The 24,994-nt window shown below is 43.6% G+C and overlaps 1 pseudogene; it reads right to left on the bottom strand.

Moving 5' to 3' along the window:
• Positions 1 to 1,754: 1,754 nt before the first annotated feature.
• Positions 1,755 to 24,393, bottom strand: LOC121572515 (annotated as a pseudogene).
• Positions 24,394 to 24,994: the final 601 nt, after the last annotated feature.

Here is a 24,994-nt window from a genome sequence, read left to right on the forward strand (position 1 = left end):
GATGGAGAGTGTCGCTGCACAGCTATTCTCAAGGACATTCAGAGACTTGTCCCGAAGCCCCTCCTGTGTTGTCTTGGCTGTGTGCTTAGGGTCATTGTCCTGTTGGAAGATGAACCTTTGCCCCAGTCTGAGGCCCTGAGCGCTCTGGAGCAGGTTTTCATCAAGGATCTCTCTGTACTTTGCTCCGTTCATCTTTCCCTTGATCCTGACTAGTCTCCCAGTCCCTGCCGCTGAAAAACATCCCCACAGCATGATGCTGCCACCGCCATGCTTCACCGTAGGGATGGTGGCAGGTTTCCTCCAGATGTGACGCTTGGCATTCAGGCCAAATAGTTAAATCTTGGTTTCATCAGACCAGAGAATCTTGTTTCTCCTTTAGGTGTCTTTTGGTCAACTCGAAGTGGGCTGTCATGTGCCTTTTACTGAGGAGTGGCTTCCGTCTGGCCACTCTACCATAAAGGCCTGATTGGTGGAGTGCTGAAGGGATGGTTGTCCTTCTGGAAGATTCTCCCATCTCCACAGAGGAACTCTGGAACTCTGTCAGAGTGACCATCGGGTTCTTGGTCACCTCCCTGACCAAGGCCCTTCTCCTCTGATTGCTCAGTTTGGCCGGGTGGTCAGCTCTAGGAAGAGCCTTGGTGGTTCCAAACTTCTTCCATTTAAGAATGATGGAGGCCACTGTGTTCTTGGGGACCTTCAATGCTGCAGAATATTTTTGGTACCCTTCCCCAGATCTGTACCTCAACACAATCCTGTCTCGGCGCTCTATGGACAATTCCTTCGACCTCATGGCTTGGTTTCTGCTCTGACATGCACTGTCAACTGTGGGACCTTATATAGACAGGTGTGTGCCTTTTCAAATCATGTCCAATCAATTGAATTTACCACAGGTGGACTCCAATCAAGTTGTAGAAACAGCTCAAGGATGATCAATGGAAACAGGATGCACCTGAGCTCAATTTCGAGTCTCATAGAAAAGGGGCTGAATACTTATGTAAATAAGCTATTTCTGTTTTTATTTTTAACAAATTTGCAAAAATATCTAAAAACCTGTTTTCACTTTTGTCATTATGGGGTATTGTGAGTAAATTGTTGAGGATTTTTATTTATTTAATCCATTTTAGAATAAGGCTGTAATGTAACAAAATGTGTAAAAAGTGAAGGGGTCTGAATACTTTCCGAATACACTAAGTCAAATTCACTTGGAACATTTCTATTTCCCAACTAAATATGCTATTTATCCGACAGGCTTTCCATAAATGAACGCAAATAACTCGGATGCCTCACATGGGTCGAGACAGAGCCATATCTTGTCTAGATGGCTCTGGTTCAGTACAGCAACTAACCAAACCATCCACACAGGTTGACAGAAACATAATATAATCTCTTTATTCCATGGCGTGAGTAAATAACAGGCAGCTCTTTACAAACTCAAAAGCAACATACATACAGTAGACTATCTAGTCTTCATTTTCTTTTTATAATAGTCAACACCTTTTCTTAGGTAAATGGAAAGGCAAGTTTTTCAGAGGTCGTAAATGAACTTTCAGAGCCTATGATACCTTTTTAGAGCCTATTCTACAGTCAATTTGTCATTATGGCAGCTGACACATCTCTACACAGCATTGATATAAGGAGTTTTTAGAGATAACTTGGCATGTTCTCTTCTATAACAGAATCCCAGACCTCCAACCGCCCTTCAAGTCCTCAGACCTTCTGATTGCTCTCATAGAAGAGTCATATTAACTGGGTTGTCAATACTCGTCGAGTGGCATCATGTAACGTACCCTATTCCAGAAGCTCGAGTTGGGCAGCGTCGACCCCCGCCTTCCCTTCTGCCACCTTAAAGGGGCACTCTTGTGGGATAGGTGCTGCAGGCAGGGGAGCAGGTGTGTGTAGTCCCCCTCCCCCATATCCCCCAGCTGGATGAGGAGAACACTCATTGCACTGTGGACCAGAGCCTGGTGGAGCCCCACCTGACAGTCATAGTCTTCTGCTGGGGTTAGTGAGGATGAGTAGCCCCACTGGCCCCCTGACCCTTGACCTCCCGATCCTGAGCCTGACCCTGAGTTTGAGCTGGGGTTCAGGATCAATGTTCCCTCTAAGCTATGGCAAAGTTGATACTGTGAGATTTCAAAACGTTTAAAACCCTGACTAGAGAGAGACTGTAAACAAATACAACATGTTTAAGTTCTTACTCAGCACTGTCAACACTTTGTGTTCAACACTTTTATAAGCCATAATATGCGCATTCTTCCTATTTCCACTCAGTGCTACAACAAGCACTGCAGCAGTAATGAATGAGTAGGAAAGTGTATTTATAGGCTTGTGTTGTTGTTATTATTAGCTTGGGTCATTTTTAATATCTATGAATATTTCACTTTCTCTGTTCATAGGAGTAACAATATTAATTTGTGCATGAGGCAGAAATAATGGGTGCGACTCAAGTTTCGCCATCAGCTGGAAGACGGTATCCCTTTTTGGTCAGTGTCAGTGGAGGAAAGGGAGAGCGGAGGGATGTTGAGAGGTGGACCCTCAGTCTGCTGCTCTCTCCCTCCGCTGAGACTGACCATCAGATGCAGGCACCATCAGCCCAGTAAAATAAAAAGCTCATTATTTAAATGTATGCTCACTCAGCTGTGCTTCACAAGTAATACAACAATGGATCTATTACCAGTGTGATCATATAGACTACCTCAAATTCAGAAATCTAATTTAAAAAAAAATCCAGAACAAGAATGCATTGGCAGGGCAATTCAAGCAAAGCCAATATGCGGTGATAAAGTATTGGGCCTATAGCTTACTGCAAAAACCTCATTGCTACAGTACTGCTTTTAATTTGTTAATGTTGAATAGGATTACGTTTTTTAAATCATGTAAAAACAAATCTGAGCGGTAGATCTCGGCTTGCATTTTGACTCAAAGTGATCTTGACTCAGAAAAGGTTGGTGACCACTGTTCTAGGTTTTTCCCTGTTAACACTATCAACGTTTCCCTTTACTGTGGCAATTGTGATTGAATCAACGCAATATTAGCCACTTTCAATACACCATACCAAAACAAAACAGTATAGCCTATATGCAAATAGACCATTGCCATATTTGTCTTAAAGGGGAAGTGTTGTATTTTGAGACAGGCTTGAATCTAAGTTGCCAATAGGTAGAGGGTAGCATAATTAGTCTGATTCTCAGTATGGTAAGAATATTGGATTTTATTTTGAAAGGTGGTTTCTTGCATCAAACAACATAACAACATTTTCAGTCACCTCCTTGTCTGAAGGACGTGGATAAACAGGTTAATGTCAAGCCCTGCATGTTTATTTTCAAAAGTTTCATGAAATGTACGCCTACATTGAACACCACACATTGGCTGCTACTGTAGGCTGAATGATAGAACAGCTATTTCCATGTTAAAATGTTATGGGATGTATTTTCTCCATTGTTTTTGATGGTAGGCCACTCTGGTAGGCCTACATAATGATCAAATAGCCACAGTAGCCTACTTGACCACTGTCTCAAACTGTAACTTAAAGCGGGTTCAGCCTCAGTGTTCACAATAAACGCGCGCTGGAAGTTGCACAACATTTTCACAAAGTTCAAGTTTGCGCTCAGCAGACCTGAAATTTCCTCAGTGCCTACATATTTTTGAGGGAACTTTGGTCAGGATGACCATCAGCCTCCTGTTTAGCCACATGCAGGCCTCCACTAGCTCCAAGCAGTCTGGGGACACAACAGAAGAGCGGGAGAAGCTAATGTTTTACTTAAGTACTGTTTATTACTTCTAAATGTTCCTCTTAAAGGGTAGGGTACTGTCTAAATGAACCAACCTATTCCAGGTAAGTCGTCTCTGCCGTTGATGAAGAGTCTGAAGCCACACTTCTGCTCCAGGACAGTGGGCAGAATGCTGCTCACAAATTGACACACTTTCTCCTCCATGCCTTTGTCTATACCATCCATCTGCTAGACAACGTAAGCATCATAGACTTCCCCATCTGAGAACACAGACAAAGAGGAGGTTTCTGTCAAACCTTAGCATGAAAAGAGTGGATTCTAGAGATTTTATTAAATTTGAACTGAAATATAGTTTTTCTTTGTTTTATAAATGGCCAATTTGTTCTACACTAGCAGTGGGATTGACCCCAGATGGGACCTGCTGAGAAGAGCAGACTTACGCTTTGAACACACGACTGCCTCATTGCGCAAAATAGTATGCAGCATCATCTAGATATGTGTGCAACAAAAGTTCAACATTCACCTTCTGCTACCATTTCTGTCAACTTGTTTACGCATACAGTTTGACGCATACGTTCGATAAATCCAACGTATGCACCACACAGAACGCACTGCAACTGCCTCTGCAACGGAATGCTGCAAGGCAAACGCAGCGTTCCATTGGAAATAAATGTACTTCTTGTGTACCAAAATGCAACAACACAGTCAGTGTGTTCGAAGCATTAGCCTACTGCAGACTACTGCATTGCACAATGAGAGGGACCGACTGAGACATTTACTGTACAGTACAAGGTTAGAGTGCCTCCGTGTGGTGTAACTTAGAACTACATGTAGTAACATTTGTATATGGCTCCCAACACTATACCGGCATAGGCTGAATAAGCATTCATGTACAATGAAATGTGTATATAAAATAGCATCAGTAAACTTCAGTTTGTGGACTAAATCATCTTTATTTATTTTTGGAAGGGGGGCGGGGGGGGTTAGATCAGCTTTAATATTGCAGATAGATTGTAACTTCCATCGTAGTAATTGTCTGCATCACTTCCAATCCTCCATGTTTTTTTTCTCTCGCAAATATACACACACACACACACACACATATATACATACATACATATAAATACATATACATACATATTAGGCCTCTACTTCCAGCTTATACATACTATACAAATTTTATGGACACAGTCAATTTTACAATAATTCTATTTTGTTTGTTTTTACTCCTGAACTTCCTCAACCTCTCCGATCATTTTCATGATGTCCATCCGGTTTGCTTCTATATGCCATATATTTCTAACTGTGCTCTTTCACAAAAGCTCTCAACTTATAACCTATATACTTATTATGGACACAGTATGCTTTACATTAGTTATCTTGTTGTTATTAGTTGTTGTTAGTTGTTATTAGTCCCATCCTTCAGCTCCATTCAACACCTCCCATCTATCTCTTAACACCATCCATATTGGATTTCTATTTGCCATATGCTTTTCAACTGTACTGTGATGTTTCACAAAAGTTCTGAACCCTTCTATTCTCATTGTTCCTACAGATTGTAAATTGAAAATATTTTTTTTTGCTAAAAGTATTATTATATTATTGATCGATTGACTATGACTTTTCAGATCACCCAGTAGGGCTACTGTATCTACAGGGTTAGCTCCAGGTAAATATTGCAATCCTTCAGCCATTCCTGGACCTGTGACCAAAAACAAGCTACAAATTTAATATTTTTTTGGTCTGGCTTGCCGTTCCAAATAAAATTTAATCTTTTTTTCTCATATAATTAAAAAAACTGTTCGCTAGGCGTAGGCAAGACCATAAGCAAATCCGTAAACTGGGATAATACTAAAGAGTTAATCAGGGTGATTTTTCCACAAATAGACAGGTATTCACCTTTCCATGGTAGCAAGATCTTATCTATTTTTGCTAACTTTCTATAAAGATTTATTGGAGTGAGATCATTTATTTCATTTGGGATATGTATTCCGAGTATATCCACATCACCATCAGACCATTTTATTGGTAAACTACATGGTAAAGTAAAGATTGTATTTTTTTGTGATCCAATACGTAATATAGTACATTTATCATAATTTGGTTGTAATCCAGAGCGGTTAGAAAATGTATCTAGATCCTCTATGAGACTGTGGAGGGATTCAAGTTGTGGATTTAAAAGAAAACATGAATCATCAGCGTACAATGACACCTTTGTTTTTAAGCCCTGGATTTCTAATCCCTTGATATTATTGTTGGATCTGATTTTAATAGCGAACATTTCGATGGCCATAATAAATAGATATGCCGATAGTGGACAACCTTGTTTTACTCCTCTTGACAGTTTAAAACTTTCGGAGAAATAGCCATTATTTACTATTTTATACCTAGGGTTACTATACATGATTTTAACCCATTTTATAAGAGATTCTCCAAAATTGAAATGCTCCAGGCATTTATATATAAACTCCAGTCGTACTTTATCAAATGCCTTTTCAAAGTCTGCTATGAATAGCAGGCCTGGTTTCCAAGATTTTTCATAAGGTAAGATTTTTTGTGAGGGGGCCTATCCTGTTTCAGTAATAATGAAATCCGACCTTCTTCTTGAGTGTCAGATAATCTACCATTTACATAGGAGTGGTTAAAACATGCTAATAACGGTCCTCTGAGTATATCAAAAAATGTTTGGTATACCTCGACTGGTATGCTATCCAACACTGGAGTTTTCCCGGACTTAAAGTCTTTAATTGCTCTGTAATTTCACCTTCACATGAGTCTTTCTGTATGGCTGTTAATTTTACATTATCAATAGAAAAAAATCCCTACAATTAGCTTCAGTTAGAGGAGATTAAGGCAACTGAAACTAAAACTACTTTGCTTCCTCCTTCAAAATATAATTTGGTGAATCATGGGTGACTCCGTCATTTGTAACCAGTTTCCGTAAATTCTTTTTGGTAGCATTTCTATGTTGAAGATTTAAAAATAATTTGGTGAATTTTTCCCCATATTCCATCCAGTTTGCTTAATTTTTTATAATATATTACACTTGATCTTTCTTGAATAAGTTTCTCAATTTCTTTTTGTTTTTCCTCTAATTTATTCTGAGCCTCTATGTTACAGTTTTTATTGCTATCTATCTGTTCTGTTAGACCTTCTATTTACTTTGTTAGTATGGACTCTTCATTTCTTTTGTTTTTAAGATGAGTTCTGAATTGCATGGCCTCTAAAGGCACATTTAAAAGTGTCCCATACAATAAGGGGATTTGCTGTGTTTTGTCGGAAAAAATCAGTTATAAATTCCTCAGTCCTAGTTAAAAACAAGTTATCATCCAATAGGCTTTGATTACATTTCCAATATCCTCGCCCACGTGAAAATTCAGTAAGAGTAATGTATATGCCAATTATATGATAGTCTGACCGCATTCTGTCCCCTATCAACACTTTTTAAACATTTGGTGCCAACGAGAATGACATAAGATAGAAGTCAAGACGACTAGCTTGATTGAGTCTCCGCCATGTACAGTTGAAGTCGGAAGTTTACATACACTTAGGTTGGAGTCATTAAAAGTTGTTTTTCAACCACTCCACAAATTTCTTGTTAACAAACTATAGTTTTGGCAAGTCGGTTAGGACATCTACTTTGTGCATGACACAAGTAATTTTTCCAACAATTGTTTACAGACAGATTATTTAACTTATAATTCACTGTATCACAATTCCAGTGGGTCAGAAGTTTACATACACTAAGTTGACTGTGCCTTTAAACAGCTTGGAAAATTCCAGAAAATGATGTCATGGCTTTAGAAGCTTCTGATAGGCTAATTGACATCATTTGAGTCAATTGGAGGTGTACCTGTGGATGTATTTCAAGGCCTACCTTCAAACTCTGTGCCTCTTTGCTTGACATCATGGGAAAATCTAAAGAAATCAGCCAAGACCTCAGAAAAAAATTGTAGACCTCCACAAGTCTTGTTCATCCTTGGGAGCAATTTCCAAACGCCTGAAGGTACCACGTTCATCTGTACAAACAATAGTACACAAGTATAAACACCATGGGACCACGCAGCCGTCATACCGCTCAGGAAGGAGACGCGTTCTGTCTCCTAGAGATGAACATACTTTGGTGCGAAAAGTGCAAATCAATCCCAGAACAACAGCAAAGGACCTTGTGAAGATGCTGGCGGAAACAGGTACAAAAGTATCTATATCCACAGTAAAACGAGTCCTATATTGACATAACCTGAAAGGCCGCTCAGCAAGAAAGAAGCCATTGCTCCAAAACCGCCATAGAAAAGCCAGACTATGGTTTGCAACTGCACATGAGAACAAAGATCGTACTTTTTGGAGAAATGTCCTCTGGTCCGATGAAACAAAAATAGAACTGTTTGGCCATAATGACCATCGTTATGTTTGGTGGAAAAAGGGGGTGGCTTGCAAGCCAAAGAACACCATCCCAACCGTGAAGCACAGGGGTGGCAGCATCATGCTGTGGGGTTGCTTTGCTGCAGGAGGGACTGGTGCACTTCACAAAATACATGGCGTCATGAGGAAGGAAAATTATGTGGATATATTGAAGCAACATCTCAAGACATCAGTCAGGAAGTTAAAGCTTGGTTGCAAATGGGTCTTCCAAATGGACAATGACCCCAAGCATACTTCCAAAGTTGTGGCAAAATGGCTTAAGAACAACAAAGTCAATGTATTGGAGTGGCCATCACAAAGCCCTGACCTCAATCCTATAGAACATTTGTGGGCAGAACTGAAAAAGCATGTGCGAGCAAGGAGGCCTACAAACCTGACTCAGTTACACCAGCTCTGTCAGGAGGAATGGGCCAAAATTCACCCAACTTATTGTGGGAAGCTTGTGGAAGGCTACCTGAAATGTTTGACCCAAGTTACACAATTTAAAGGCAATGCTACCAAATACTAATTGAGTGTATGTAAACTTCTGACCCACTGGGAATGTGATGAAAGAAATAAAAGCTGAAATAAATAATTCTCTCTACTATTATTCTGACATTTCACATTCTTAAAATAAAGTGGTGATCCTAACTGACCTAAGACAGGGAATTTTTACTAGGATTAAATGTCAGAAATTGTGAAAAAGTGAGTTTAAATGTATTTGGCTAAGGTGTATGTAAACTTCCGACTTCAACTGTATATTTCACTAGGTCAGGATATTTAAGCCTTCATATATCTACTAGTTCTAATGTATCCATGACATTCATGATTTCCTTAAGAGCATGAGGGTGATAGTTTGTAGTGTGATTTCCTTTACGGTTCATTGAGCTATTGTCACGGTTTCGGCCGAGACTGCTCCTCCTCCTGGTTCGGGCAGGCAAAGGCGTTCGCCGTCCCCGGAGTACTAGCTGCCACCGCTGGATGTTTCATGTGCGATTGCTTTTGTCTGTCCGTTGCACCTGTGTCTGGTTTGCGTTGATTACATGTCCTATAAGTTCCCTGTGTTTGTATGGATTAGTTGTGTGTTGTTTTCGCCAGTCGTCTTGTGTTTCGTGTCGTGTTTTGTGCATTTTTGTAATTACGCGTGTCTGTGCGTAATTGCGCTTAGTCGCCACCTTGTTTGTTTTGTGGCCGAGCACAGTGTTTGTACTTTGTTCATGTTGGACTTTAGTAAACATTTTGGACTATCCTCGGTGTCCTGCGCCTGACTTCAAACCCCCCTACACCTCACATTATGACAGAACAACACACCTTTATGGAGTCAGCAGGAGCAGTAGCGGCACCCAGGTTGCTGGAGGAACAATTACGATATCAAGACATTTTATTCCAGCAACTTGAGGCCGCCCTTGACGAGGCGTCCAACAAGCTGAGTCGTTTGGTGACTAGGGAAGTGCCCACGCCATCGCCCACTATCCCATCACCAACGACCAGTCCTCCTCTCTCAGCACCGGGACCCAGTGGCATTCGGCTCTCGCTCCCGAGGGCATATGACGGTTCTGCAGCCGGGTGTCAGGGGTTCCTCCTGCAGATAGAACTATACCTGGCTACTATACACCCAGCGCCCTCGGGATACGAGAGCGTCTCCGCCCTCATCTCCTGTCTATCCGGCAAGGCGTTGGAATGGGCCAACGCCGAATGGAGGAGAATAGACGCAGCTACCATCACCTACGCTGAGTTCTCCCGCCGCTTCCGGGCAGTCTTCGATCACCCACCTGAAGGGAAGGCGGCGGGGGAGCGTCTGTTCTACCTCCGACAGGAGAAGAGGAGCGCACAGGAGTTCGCACTGGAGTTCCGGACGTTAGCTGCGGATTCGGGATGGAATGAGAGGGCCCTCATCGACCAGTACCGGTGTAGCCTGCGAGAGGACGTCCGTCGTGAGCTGGCCTGCAGGGACAACAATCTATGCTTCGACCAGCTGGTGGACATCTCCATCAGGCTTGACACCCTGCTGGCCACCCGCGGACGTCCCGAGTGGGGGTCGTCCATTCCATCCTCCAGCACCTCTGAGCCAATTCCTATGGAGCTCGGGGGTGCTGGCGCTAGAGAGAGGAGGAGGGAGAACCCGAGGAAAGCCAACCCCTGCACCAACTGTGGCCGTGGAGGACACACCGCGGCCAGGTGCTGGGGAAGGTTTTCTGAGAGAGGGGACAACAGGTCACGCACTGGGGAGTCATTTCAGGTGAGTAGGCGCCCCACTTACCCAGAGCTCTCTGTTGGTCACATGAGCATCCCTGTGCGTTTCCCACAGGTGGCACCTCATTCCCAGCATAAGGCGCTAGTAGATTCAGGCGCAGCTGGGAACTTTATTGATAGGGCATTTTGTGCTAGGTTAGGAATTCCCCTTCGGCCGGTAGAAGTTCCATTCCCTGTCCATGCTTTGGACAGCCGGCCGTTGGGGTCAGGTCTGATCAGGGATGTCACAGCACCACTGACGATGACTACGCAGGGGGGTCATGAGGAAGTCATTCAGTTCTATCTGATTGACTCTCCTGCGTATCCAGTGGTGTTGGGGCTTCCCTGGTTAAGCACCCACGATCCTACCATAGCGTGGCAACAGAGGGCTCTTATGGAGTGGTCTAACCAGTGTGTAGGGGAGATGTCTAAGTGTTTCCATAGGGGCGACCTCGGTAGAGAGTCCGAACCAAGTGCCCGCACTGCGCATTCCCCCCCCGAGTATGAGGATTTAGCTCTAGCGTTTAGCAAAGCGAGGGCAGCACGGCTACCTCCTCATAGACAGGGGGACTGTGCGATAAATCTCCAGACCGGAGCAGCTCTTCCCAGGAGTCATGTGTATCCCTTGTCTCAAGAGGAAACTGCGGCTATGGAGACTTACATAGCCGAGTCCTTGGCACAGGGATACATACGGCCCTCTACTTCTCCGGTCTCCTCGAGTTTCTTCTTTGTGAAGAAAAAGGACGGGGGATTGCGCCCGTGTATTGATTACCGTAGTCTCAATCAGATCACCGTAAAATACAGTTACCCACTTCCACTGATTGCGACGATGACGGAGTCATTACGCGGAGCGCGCTTTCTTCACAAAGTTGGATCTCAGGAGCGCGTACAATTTGGTGCGCATTAGGGAGGGGGATGAATGCAAAACAGCATTTAGCACCACCTCGGGTCATTACGAGTATCTCGTCATGCCGTACGGGTTAATGAATGCTCCTTCAGTCTTCCAATCCTTTGTTGATGAGATTTTCCGGGACATGCATGGGCAGGGTGTAGTGGTGTACATTGACGACATTCTAGTGTATTCTTCTACACGAGCCGAGCATGTAGCCCAGGTGCGCCGAGTATTGAGACGACTGTTGGAGCATGACTTGTATGTCAAGGCAGAGAAATGCTTGTTCTTCCAGGAGTCCGTCTCTTTTTTGGGTTATCGGTTGTCCGCGTCTGGCGTGGAGATAGAGGTAGATCGGGTATCGGCTGTGCGTAATTGGCAAACTCCAACCACCGTAAAAGAGGTGCAGCGGTTCTTGGGTTTTGCTAATTACTATCGGAGGTTTATCCGGGGCTTTGGACAGGTTGCAGCTCCCATTACGTCTCTGCTAAAGGGGGGTCCGGTGCGCTTGCAGTGGACAGCTGAGGCGGACAGGGCATTTGTCAAGCTGAAGAACCTGTTCGCCTCGGCCCCGGTGCTGGCGCATCCGGATCCCTCTTTGCCTTTCCAAGTAGAGGTGGACGCGTCCGAGACCGGTATTGGGGCAGTCCTGTCACAACGGTCCGGCACGCCACCTAAGCTCCGCCCCTGTGCGTTCTACTCCAAGAAGCTCAGCTCGGCGGAGCGCAATTATGACGTTGGGGACAGGGAGCTGTTAGCTGTAGTCCAGGCCCTAAAGGTGTGGAGGCATTGGCTTGAGGGGGCTCAACACCCTTTTCTCATTCTGACTGATCACCGTAACCTGGAGTACATCCGGGCAGCTAGGAGATTGAACCCTCGTCAGGCTAGGTGGAACATGTTCCTGACCCGGTTTGTTTTTAAGATCACATACATCCCTGGGTCCCAGAACGGTAAGGCAGACGCACTGTCCCGGCAGTATGACACGGAGGAGAGGTCCATTGAGCCCACTTCCATACTTCCGGAGTCTTGTCTGGTGGCTCCGGTAGTGTGGGAGGTCGATGCGAAATCGAGCGGGCGCTTGCGCGACCCTACTCCCCCGAGTGTCCTGTGGGGCGGACGTACGTTCCGCTCGAGGTTCGTGATCGGCTTATTTCTTGGGCTCATACATCACCCTCCTCTGGACATCCTGGTATTGGTCGGACGGTGCACTGCCTTAGCGTGAAATACTGGTGGCCAACGTTAGCCAGGGATGTGAGGGTTTATGTCTCCTCCTGCTCGGTGTGTGCCCAGTGTAAGGCACCTAGACATTTGCCCAGGGGTAAGTTACATCCTCTGCCCGTTCCACAACGACCATGGTCCCACCTATCGGTAGATTTTGTGACCGATCTACCCCCTTCCCAGGGTAATACCACCATTTTGGTCGTTGTGGATCGGTTTTCTAAGGCCTGTCGTCTCCTCCCACTGCCGGGTCTCCCTACTGCCCTACAGACCGCCGAGGCCCTCTTTACCCACGTGTTCCGGCACTATGGGGTCCCCGAGGATATTGTGTCCGACCGAGGTCCCCAGTTCACCTCCAGAGTCTGGGGGGCTTTTATGGAACGCCTGGGGGTCTCGGTTAGCCTTACCTCGGGGTATCACCCAGAGAGCAATGGGCAGGTTGAACGTGTTAACCAGGATGTGGGTAGGTTTTTGAGGTCCTATTGCCGGGACCGGCCGGAGGAGTGGTCGAGGTATATCCCCTGGGCAGAGATGGCCCAGAACTCTCTCCGCCACTCCTCCACCGGATTAACACCTTTCCAGTGTATTTTAGGGTATCAGCCGGTCCTGGCACCGTGGCACGAGAGCCAGACCGAGGCCCCTGCGGTGGACGAGTGATTCGGCGCCGGAGGAGACGTGGGACGCTGCCCATGTCCATCTGCAGCGTGCCATCCGTCAACACAAGGCGAGCGCCGATCGCCACCGCAGTGAGGGGCCGGTGTACGCACCGGGAGATCGAGTCTGGCTCTCGACTCGAAACCTGCCCCTCCGCCTGCCCCTGCCGGAAGCTGGGTCGGGCGGTTTGTGGGGCCCTTCAAAGTCCTGAGAAGATTGAACGAGGTGTGTTACAGATTACAACTGCCTATTGAGTACAAAAATGTTAACCCCTCGTTCCATGTGTCTCTTCTCAGGCCGGTGGTAGCTGGCCCACTCCAAGAAGAGGAGATAGGAGAGACCCCTCCGCCCCTTTGGACATCGAGGGGGCCCCGCGTACAGGGTCCGGACCATCTTGGACTCCAGGCGCCGGAGGAGTGGTCTCCAATATCTCGTGGAGTGGGAGGGGTACGGTCCGGGAGGAACGGTGCTGGGTGCCCAGGAGGGACATCCTCGATCCATCCCTCCTGACAGAGTTCCACCATGGGCATCCCACGCGCCCGGGTCCGCGTCCTCCTGGCCGTCCCCCGAGGTCGGGGTCGGCGCACGGCTGGAGCCGCGCGTCAAGGGGGGTACTGTCACGGTTTCGCCGAGACTGCTCCTCCTCCTGGTTCGGGCAGGCAAAGGCGTTCGCCGTCCCCGGAGTACTAGCTGCCACCGTTGGATGTTTCATGTGCGATTGCTTTTGTCTGTCCGTTGCACCTGTGTCTGGTTTGCGTTGATTACATGTCCTATAAGTTCCCTGTGTTTGTATGGATTAGTTGTGTGTTGTTTTCGCCAGTCGTCTTGTGTTTCGTGTCGTGTTTTGTGCATTTTTGTAATTACGCGTGTCTGTGCGTAATTGCGCTTAGTCGCCACCTTGTTTGTTTTGTGGCCGAGCACAGTGTTTGTACTTTGTTCATGTTGGACTTTAGTAAACATTTTGGACTATCCTCGGTGTCCTGCGCCTGACTTCAAACCCCCCCTACACCTCACATTATGACAGCTATTTAAAACAGTATTATCATCTCCCACCATAATAATAGAGTCTTGTATTGCTTGCAGGGTTGATAATTTATAATATATATTGTCAAAGAAGTGTGGATCATCATTATTTGGTCCGTAAAGGTTAATGAGCCATATCTGTTTATGGTCCAATAACATATTTAAAATCATCCATCTACCTTGCGGATCTGTTTGGACAATTTGCACATTCAGATCGAAATTACTGTTAATTAATATCATCACCCCTTTTGAGTTTCTTTGCCCATGGGAGAAGTATGTTTCACCCCCCCAGTCCTTCATCTAGAACTTCATCTAGAATTGTTCAATGAGTTTCCTGTAAACAATAGATATTATATTCCTTCTCTTTGAGCCATGTAAATATTCTTCTTCTTTTGTTATTATCTGCTAAGCCATTACAATTATAACTGGCTATACTTATTTCACCACTTACCATAATGAGATACAAGTTTCAAATCTATTTATCATAATATATGTTTGTAAATTTACCAATACAAAAACCATAGTGATTGAGTGTCCATATAGCTGTACCATGATATTTGCATTGATAGTAAGTAACCATCCAATTGTTCTCCACTATTGGACTAAATATTCTTACCCTCAGAACAACCATAGTGTTTGAAAACCCCACTGAAGAGGAGAGCCAGATCAATGGCAAACGCCTTGACGACCACAGCAGCCAACAAGAGGAAGAGCAGCAGACCACACATACACCCACCATCAACATAGACTCTGTGGGAGGAAGACACAACACTAACAAAGTTAGAGAAAGAGAGAGAATGAGTGCATATGTATGATTTTGTGTGTCCATGCTTGTTTGTGTGATATGTGGATGAGTGTCTGAGTGTGTTTGTGTGACGTGTGTGTAGCCTATGTGCGCAGGTTGAGGTGCACATATGTGTTTCCACTAACCTTTTGGCTTGAGAGACACCACTGCAGATATCCATTTCTGGTCGTTCATGGCCACACACTTGAACTGTGTCTGGTGGTCCATCATAGTCACTGTGTCTATGGTCAAGATAGCCATGAAGATACTCCGCCTTTGAGATATCTCCACCTCGCTACAGTAACAAATACACACAGAACATTCACACATTAGTGAATTATCAATAGTGAATCTGAGGTCTTGTTTCAAGGAAGTGTGTCAACTCTGTTGCCTTGTTCTAAAAAACAAGTGTGTGCGCGTGTGCTTGTGTGTGTGCATCAATATGTGAGTGCATGTATGTGTGTACCTATTCAATTTCACTCAGTAGACTTGCTGCTGCGAGCACACTTTCTCTCCATTCATCTCCCACCACAGGTGACAGTTGTCTTCGATGTTCTGCCCACAAAACACTTCAAACTTCAACTTCTTAGTGGTGCCTATGAAGAACGAGAGATACTGTGAAGACAGAGATATACCGGGCAAACCAAATCAAGCACAACACAAGTATTTGAAAGTATTTAAGCCAGGTGTGATCCCTACACAGGTCAGTGGTCTCTGTGCTTCAGTCTCTAGGCAGGTTGAGCTGAGGAGGAGGAGTGGTATAGGGAGCTGAAGGAGACAAACACACAGTTTAGTCAGAAAGATACATTTGGATACTTTCAAAAGTTTTTTTGCTGCAAAGGCCACTCGTGATATGAGGGTTAGTTTTGGTCTAACTTTTGATCCTGTTCGTTTTAAATGTGAAATGTAGCCTAATGTACTGTTTGTGTTTCCACGTTTTTGATTTTATTTGTAAAATTGCTGACCCTGCTGCTATCTTGGATGAGGTCTCTTTATCTCAATAAAGATTCAATCAAATAAATCAAATGCTGAGCAGATTGACAGAGCTGTCATCAAGCCACAGCCTACTTACCTTGGACCTTCAGTCTCCTGAATGCAGACGTGTTGAGGACCCTCCCACTGTGCTCCCACGTGCACATATACGCATAGATGCCCTGATCTGCTTTGGAAGCGCTGTCCGCACACATCATTCTTACTCTCGTTTGTAATGAGACTGAAATTCTGAAATTAAAGACAAAACAGCAGACAAACGTTTTATACTCAAGTAGTAGTAAGACACCTGATTCCACTAATCAAGAGCTTGATGATGAGTTGGGTGTTAGTACTGGGCTAGAACAAAACATGTTCAACCCTTAGGAGCTTTAGGACAGGAGTTGAGAACCAATGGTACATAGTCTTGCAGGATTGAGGTTTGTGTTAGCATTCCGGTCATGTTCAGTCCCTTATACCAGGTCAAATGTCCTTTCCCATTCTGGCACAATTGTTCCATGCAGTCAGGACATGGGATAGCGATGTTATCTGCTGACTTTGAGATATCGCTGAACGGTTGGGCTTTGACCACAATCACAAACATGAGACAGGTGTCTGCTGCCTTCCTCCTGGAGCATAGATAAATATCTACAGTGTACAGGCTATCAAAAATATACACCCACACAGTACTGAGTAGTACTGACCAGAGTCGTTGATTGCCAGTGGGAGGAAGAAGAGCACCAGTCCATGATGATGCACACGCTCTTCCTCAGAGGACAGGAGCTCCTGGGTTCCGTTTCTGTACCAGGTAAACTCAGTCAGACTACCCCAATCCAACTCACTCAGGTCATGGAAGGCTGGCAAACTAAGGGTCTCCCCCTCTATCATATAATATGTGGTTTCGTCCCCCTCAAATGGCTTAAATGGGGATTCTGCCAAATATGAACATACATTACCTAAAGTTACATGTGAAGGAAAAGGGGTTTATTGTTCAAGGTACAATATGTTCAATATGCCTTGTAATAATAGGACATACAGTGCATTCGGAAAGTATTCAGACCCATTGACTTTTTCCACATTTTGTTACGTTACAGCCTTATTCTAAAATTGATTAAATTGGGTTTTTTCCTCATCAATCTACACACAATACCCCATAACGACAAACCTGAACCTTCGCCCCAGTCTGAGGTCCTGAGCACTCTGGAGCAGGTTTTCATCAAGGATCTCTCTGTACTTTGCTCCTTTCATCTTTCCCTTGATCCTGACTAGTCTCCTAGTCCCTGCCGCTGAAAAACATCCCCACCGTATGATGCTGCCACCACCATGCTTCATCGTAGAGATGGTGCCAGGTTTCCTCCAGACGTGACGCTTGGCATTCAGACCAGAGAATCTTGTTTCTCATGGTCTGAGAGTCTTTAAGTGCCTTTTGACAAACTCCATGTGGGCTGTCAAGTGCCTTTTACTGAGGAGTGGCTTCCGTTCGGCCACTCTACCATAAAGGCCTGATTGGTGGAGTGCTGCAGAGATGGTTGTCCTTCTGTAAGGTTCTCCCATCTCCACAGAGGAACTCAGGAGCTCTGTCAGAGTGACCATCGGGTTCTTGGTCACCTCCCTGACCAAGGCGATTCTCCCCCGATTGCTCAGCTTGGCCAGGCGGCCAGCTCTAGGAAGAGTCTTGGTGGTTCCAAACTTCTTCCATTTAAGAATGATGGAGGCCACTGTGTTCTTGGGGACTTCAATGCTGCAGACATTTTCTGGTACCCTTCCCCAGATCTGTGCCTCCACACGATCCTGTCTCGGAGCTCTACGGACAATTCCTTCAACCTCATGGCTTGGTTTTTGCTCTGACATGCACTGTCAACTGTGGGACCTTATATAGACAGGTGTGTGCCTTTCCAAATCATGTCCAATCAATTGAATTTACCACAGGTGGACTCCAAGCAAGTTGTAAAAACATCTCAAGGATGATCAATGGAAACAGGATGCACTTGAGCTTAATTTCAAGGCTCATAGCAAAGGGTCTGAATACTTATGTAAATAAGGTATTTCTGTTTTTGTTTTTTTCACTTTGTTATTATTGAGTATTGTGTTTAGATTGATGAGGAAATTTTTTTATTTAATACATTTTATAATAAGGCTGTAACGTAACAAAATGTGGAAAAAGTCAAGGGGTCTGAATACTTTCCGAGTGCACTCGGTTGTAAATATTGGGAGAGGTCTTTCCGTAATAAAGAGATGCTCTGCTTTTTTGACACCACACTCCAAAAAGCAAGTCCTGCAGGCTCTAGTTTTGTCTTACCTTGATTAATGTCCAGTTGTGTGGTTGAGTGCTGCAAGGAAATACCTAGTTAAGCTGCAGCTGGCCCAGAACAGAGTGGCACGTCTTGCTCTTTATTGTAATCAGAGGGCTAATATAAATACTATGCATGCCAGTCTATCTTGGCCATGAGTTGAGACTGACTGCATCACTTCTTATTTTTATAAGAAACATTGTGTTGAAAATTCCAAATTGTTTGCATAGTCAATTTACACACAGCTCTGACACACACTTACCCCACCAGACATGCCACCAGGGGTCTTTTCACAGTCCCCAAATCCAGAGCAAATTCAAGAAAGTGTACAGTATTATATAGAGCCATTATTGCATGGAACTCCCTTCCATCTCATATTGCTCAAATTAGCAGCAAACCTGTTTACAAAAAACAGATAAAGCAACACCTCACGGCACAACACCTCTCCCCTATTTGACCTAGATAGTTTGTGTGTATGTATTGATATGTAGGCTACGTGTGCCTTTTTAAAATTGATGTAGTTCTGTCCTTGAGCTGTTCTTGTCTATTAATGTTCTGTATTATGTAATGTTTCATGTTTTGTGTGGACCCAAGGAAGAGTAGCTGCTGCTTTAGCAACAGCTAATGGGGATCCTAATAAAATACCAAAATACCACAAATCAAGGTCTCAGAGCAAGTGACATCACCAATTGAAACGCTACTAGCTAGACATTCCACACCAGTTACACTAATCCCCATTTGACCTCCTCCTTCTCCACAGCAACCAGTGATCCGGGTCATGGCACCAAAGTAACAGTATTGCTTCCATCCCTCTCCTCGCCCCAACCTGGGCTTGAACCAGGCAAACTCTGCACACATCGACAACAGTCACCCTCGTGAGAAAATAGTCTTTAGAAAAATAGATGATTTCATGATTTCCCTTTAAAGTTAACAGCCTCCAGACTCATCTTACCCGTCAAGCACACACTTTTAATTCAACACACACACGAGCACACATGCACACGCATTCACTAGGTAAGGTTACACATACAGTATGCAGATGCACGCAGGCACGCACGCACACAAACATCTGAATATGATCTGGATCCGTAATGAAATATTACTAATGATCTTCATGAACATAGAGGTTTCTAACATATCCACCATTATATTAAACAACTATAGATAAGAAGACAATTGTCCAGTTCATCACACTTCATCCTTTATTAAATGTAAAGTGAACGAATAAAGTACAGGTAAACAAAAAAAAGACAGAACAGAGGCTGAAGTGCACACACTATAAGGACGATGGATGAGTGTTTGAGTGAGCCTTTTCAGTCTCTGGTGATGCCGCCCTGTTGTTCTGCACCCTGGTGGACACCGACTTCAGCAGCACCCCGTTGTTTCTGGGGTCAGCTCTCTCCCAGTCCTTGGTTCATAACATGAGATGTTATAGGGGACGCTAATGTATAAAATACTGTAATTCTATCAACACCCACTTGAGGTCAGAGTTGAGTAATTTGCTAAGTAAAGGACCCTATTTCAGATTATAGTAGAGCTGTTAAATTGATCCAGTTTAGGTAATTTAAACAGTACTTTTAGCTGTCCTCATAACATGGTTTATTGATTGATTAATGGCTGACTGGTCTTACTTACATGTAGCCTACCTCCTCCTACTTCATTGGAGCTGCCAGTGAGACAAAGGAGTCAGAAGAGGACACAGTTCGTCATTATCAGAACTAATCAATCTCTTCCTTTGTCCAGAGAGGAGACGTTCCACATGCCACATGCTGACTAGGGTCTAACACATATTTCATTTAATTTGTAAAGCGCTTTTCTCACACCCAAGGCGCTACATTTAAAAAAGAATAATAAAAACAAAACAAACACAGAACATAGAACACAGACAACAATCAAAGCTACACTGAACTAAAATATAAATGCAACATGTAATGTGCTGAATTACTTATTTCCAGTGCAACCAATTTCCGCAAATGCTTTTTCAATTTTCCACAATGTCTTTCCATTCTGTGAACAGTTTAGAAAAGTATTAGGCATTAATAATATTGTAACTGGGAAATAGGTCAAGAAAAACTGCATTTTGAACTGAACAAAAGTTATTATCCCTTTCAGAGGGTCATCACTAGCTTCTAAACCCCGCCCATTTCTACAATTTATCTTAAAATTGGATTTTAAACCTAACCCTAACCTTAACCACACTTCTAACCTTATGCCTAGCCCTAACCTTAAATTAAGACGAAAAAGCAAATTTTTGTAGCCAATTTTGACTTTGTGGCTGTGGAATCTGACTTTGTGGCTATAGAAGCTAGTGGAAACCCTTTCTGAGACCAAAATGGATTTCTCTTCCACAAGTCTATACTGCCATCCGGTGGTATATTCCATACAGCAATATTCATTTATTATATTTTATTGAATGTATCTAAAACAATTATCTCTTATTTGAATTAATAACCCATTCTTTTAAATCTACTGACTCCACCCTACAATGTCCATATTTTTTACCTGGGGTGTGTTCAGCAGGACACAATGTTTCGGAACGTTCAGAAATAAATATGTTACAGTGGGGAGAACAAGTATTTGATACACTGCCGATTTTGCAGGTTTTCCTACTTACAAAGCATGTAATTTTTATCATAGGTACACTTCAACTGTGAGAGACGGAATCTAAAACAAAAATCCAGAAAATCACATTGTATGATTTTTAAGTAATTAATTTGCATTTTATTGCATGACATAAGTATTTGATCACCTACCAACCAGTAAGAATTCCGGCTCTCACAGACCTGTTAGTTTTTCTTTAAGAAGCCCTCCTGTTCTCCACCTATTACCTGTATTAACTGCACCTGTTTGAACTCGTTACCTGTATAAAAGACACCTGTCCACACACTCAATCAAACAGACTCCAACCTCTCCACAATGGCCAAGACCAGAGAGCTGTGTAAGGACATCAGGGATAAAATTGTAGACCTGCACAAGGCTGGGATGGGCTACAGGACAATAGGCAAGCAGCTTGGTGAGAAGGCAACAACTGTTGGCGCAATTATTAGAAAAATGGAAGAAGTTCAAGATGACGGTCAATCAACCTCGGTCTGGGGCTCCATGCAAGATCTCACCTCGTGGGGCATCAATGATCATGAGGAAGGTGAGGATCAGCCCAGAACTACACGGCAGGACCTGGTCAATGACCTGAAGAGAGCTGGGACCACAGTCTCAAAGAAAACCATTAGTAACACACTACGCCGGTCATGGATTAAAATCCTGCAGCGCACGCAAGGTCCCCCCTGCTCAAGCCAGCGCATGTCCAGGCCCATCTGAAGTTTGCCAATGACCATCTGGATGATCCAGAGGAGGAATGGGAGAAGGTCATGTGGTCTGATGAGACAAAAATATAGCTTTTTGGTCTAAACTCCACTCGCCGTGTTTGGAGGAAGAAGAAGGATGAGTACAACCCCAAGAACACCATCCCAACCGTGAAGCATGGAGGTGGAAACATCATTCTTTGGGGATGCTTTTCTGCAAAGGGGACAGGACGACTGCACCGTATTGAGGGGAGGATGGATGGGGCCATGTATCGCGAGATCTTGGCCAACAACCTCCTTCCCTCAGTAAGAGCATTGAAGATGGGTCGTGGCTGGGTCTTCCAGCATGACAACGACCTGAAACACACAGCCAGGGCAACTAAGGAGTGGCTCCGTAAGAAGCATCTCAAGGTTCCTGGAGTGGCCTAGCTAGTCTCCAGACCTGAACCCAATAGAAAATCTTTGGAGGGAGCTGAAAGTCTGTATTGCCCAGCGACAGCCCTGAAACCAGAAGGATATGGAGAAGGTCTGTATGGAGGAGTGGGCCAAAATCCCTACTGCAGTGTGTGCAAACCTGGCCAAGACCTACAGGAAACGTATGATCTCTGTAATTGCAAACAAAGGTTTCTGTACCAAATATAAAGTTCTGCTTTTCTGATGTATCAAATACTTATGTCATGCAATAAAATGCAAATTAATTACTTAAAAATCATACAATGTGATTTTCTGGATTTTTGTTTTAGATTCCGTCTCTCACAGTTGAAGTGTACCTATGATAAAAATTACAGACCTCTACATGCTTTGTAAGTAGGAAAACTACGGCAGTGTATCAAATACTTGTTCTCCCCACTGTATGTAGAACAAACATGCCTCTACAACATGTAGAACAAGGAATCATGTTGGCTCTATTCATGGTATTTATATCTGCAACGTTTGACAATGTTTAGCAGCTGAAGTGGCGCTGGTGTCTCAGTCTGCATATGGACACTCTCAGAAGCACTCCCAGACCTGAGTCTCAACTCAAATACAATTTACAGGTCCGCTACTATTGTGACTTTAGCTGAGGAAAAAAGTTCTTATTCTAAATTATCCAATGACATTATAATGATTTTTCCCCATCCCAAAACGTCGCAATACTAGACTTGCATTTCTCCAGAGTTTGTTGGCCAGTTTATTAAACTTCTGCATTTGTCGATACCTCAGGGGAAATTATCAATTTATTGGAATGTTGGAGTACCTAAGTTATTTGAATGGTATCACCTCCATGCAGCTGTTCCTCCTGTTGTATCAGCCCTAGCTAGATCTCCTGAGTCTACTGGTTTCTGAAAGCATGGAGGTTTGCAGTGTGTGTGTGTGTGTGTGTGTGTGTGTGTGTGCAGGTGTGTTGAGCTCCAAGATAGAGTTTCTGCAGTTGCAGTTCTCTCCTTCAATCTGGGCAGCAAAACTAGAAGTTACTAAACTTTAAAGCGTAGCTATATTGTGCCTTTAGCCTTTCCTTAGGGCATGGATGACTGGATTACAGATTATTCATTCATTCATTTCAATTTTTTCTTCCCCCTTTCCCCACATCATGGCTATTGTTGTATTTCAGTGTGTGCAGCACAGAAGAGGCTACAATCACTTTGATGGTGAGCATACAGTATGACATTGCTCTAACTGTAACAATATGTTGCAGTACTGTTATAGTACTGTTGCAATTGCAGTATTTGACCTTCTTACAGTGTCTGTATAATTCCACTAAACTGATGATACAATACAGTAAATATTCACTGCTTGGTGATAATGGCAGGCATTTCACTTCAATCACAGGCTCTAATTACAAGTAATAAGTGTTGTAGTACTTGAGACCGGTCTCGAAACCAAATATTGAGTGCCTCTGTCAGTGGTGTAAAATACTTTAAAGTACTACTTAAGTAGTTTTTGGGGGTATCTGTACTTTACTTTATTATTTATATTTTAAGTTTTACTTCACTACATTCCTTTTTACTAAGTACTATTTACTCAATACAATTTCCCTGACACCCAAAAGCACTTGTTACATTTTGAATGCTTAGCAGGACAAGAAAATGGTTCAATTCTGGCACTTATCAATAGAACATCCCTGGTCATTCTTACTGCCTCTGATCTGGCGGACACACTCACTTCGTTTGTAAATGATGTCCAAGTGTTGGAGATAGCCCCTGGCTATCCGTAAATCTAAAAAACAAGAAAATGGTGCCATTTGGTTTTTTTTATATAAGGAATTTGAAATGATTTATAGGCTACTTTTACTTTTGATACTTAAGTATATTTTAGCAATGACATTTACTTTTGATACGTAAGTATATTTAAAACCAAATACTTTTAGACTTTTGCTCAAGTAGTATTTTACTGGGTGACTTTTACTTGAGTAATTTTCTATTAAGATATATTTACTTTTACTCAAGTATGACAATTGGGTACTTTTTCCACCGGTCTCGGTGTCAGATACATTTTTACTTGATCTTGACTCAGTCTCAGACAGTGAGGACTCGTAATTTCAGTCAGTGCATAAAACCGCTCGACCAGGCCAAATAGAGTATACACAATACACTCCTTTCTTGAAACATTAATATCTTATCGCCTATTGAAACCTGGGCTTACTACTTTACTCATAACATTACTGTCGTTGAAAAATATATTCAAACGTTGTCAGAATTACAGTAAGAAGTGAGTAGCTGTATGCAATGCCCACTGAAAAAAATAATAATGGGTATACGGCGTATAGGCAGGCTACCTGCATATTGCCTCCACTACACCACTGGCCCTTTGTGTTTTACAAAAAGTGTACCCTCCTACTGTCCTACATGAGTGCGCTCATACTCACGTTCCTCATGCTCTCCAGATGCATCAAACTCTTTGCGTTCCGGCAGAAGTCATTCATTTTCAATGGAGCAGTCCACAACGCTACGTTGGGGGTGTCGCATTAGGCTGCGGTGCGTATTTTCAACTCCTGCATTGCTTTACCTTGCGGTGGTACAAACGGAAGTACATACACAGACTCCAACTAGCTAGCTTTTTAGCGAGTTGAAGAGTTGAAAAGCAAAGCATGTGTCAAGTAAGGAAAATGCTGGCTAGACATCTGGCAAAACAAAACACATATGTATCTGGTGGACATTGGGCATGCAATGAATCCTCACTAATGAATATCAAAGTAGTGTAGTGGAGGTATACGACTTATCAATGATGTTGTACAATAGAGAATTAATGCACAAAGTAGCCTACACAATCGCGAAGCACCCGAAATATATTCACGTATGCAGCACACATAGCCTAGTTTAAGCGGGGTATCATCTTCAGGCAGCAAGAGCGTGCAGCTCTCAACTGGTTGCATGAAGCAGCTCACAGAAGAACAACATAGGTAGCCAGTAGGGTAGGTAGGAAAGATGTTTCAGTAAATGCTAACTAAGGAAACAATGGGTATGCAAACCAGGTATTGAAAAAGTTTGGTCCGAAGTCTTGTTTAGTAGTCTATTTGCTATGCG

Source organism: Coregonus clupeaformis, chromosome 40 (genome assembly GCF_020615455.1).
Source record: "Coregonus clupeaformis isolate EN_2021a chromosome 40, ASM2061545v1, whole genome shotgun sequence".
Classification (NCBI taxonomy): domain Eukaryota; kingdom Metazoa; phylum Chordata; class Actinopteri; order Salmoniformes; family Salmonidae; genus Coregonus; species Coregonus clupeaformis.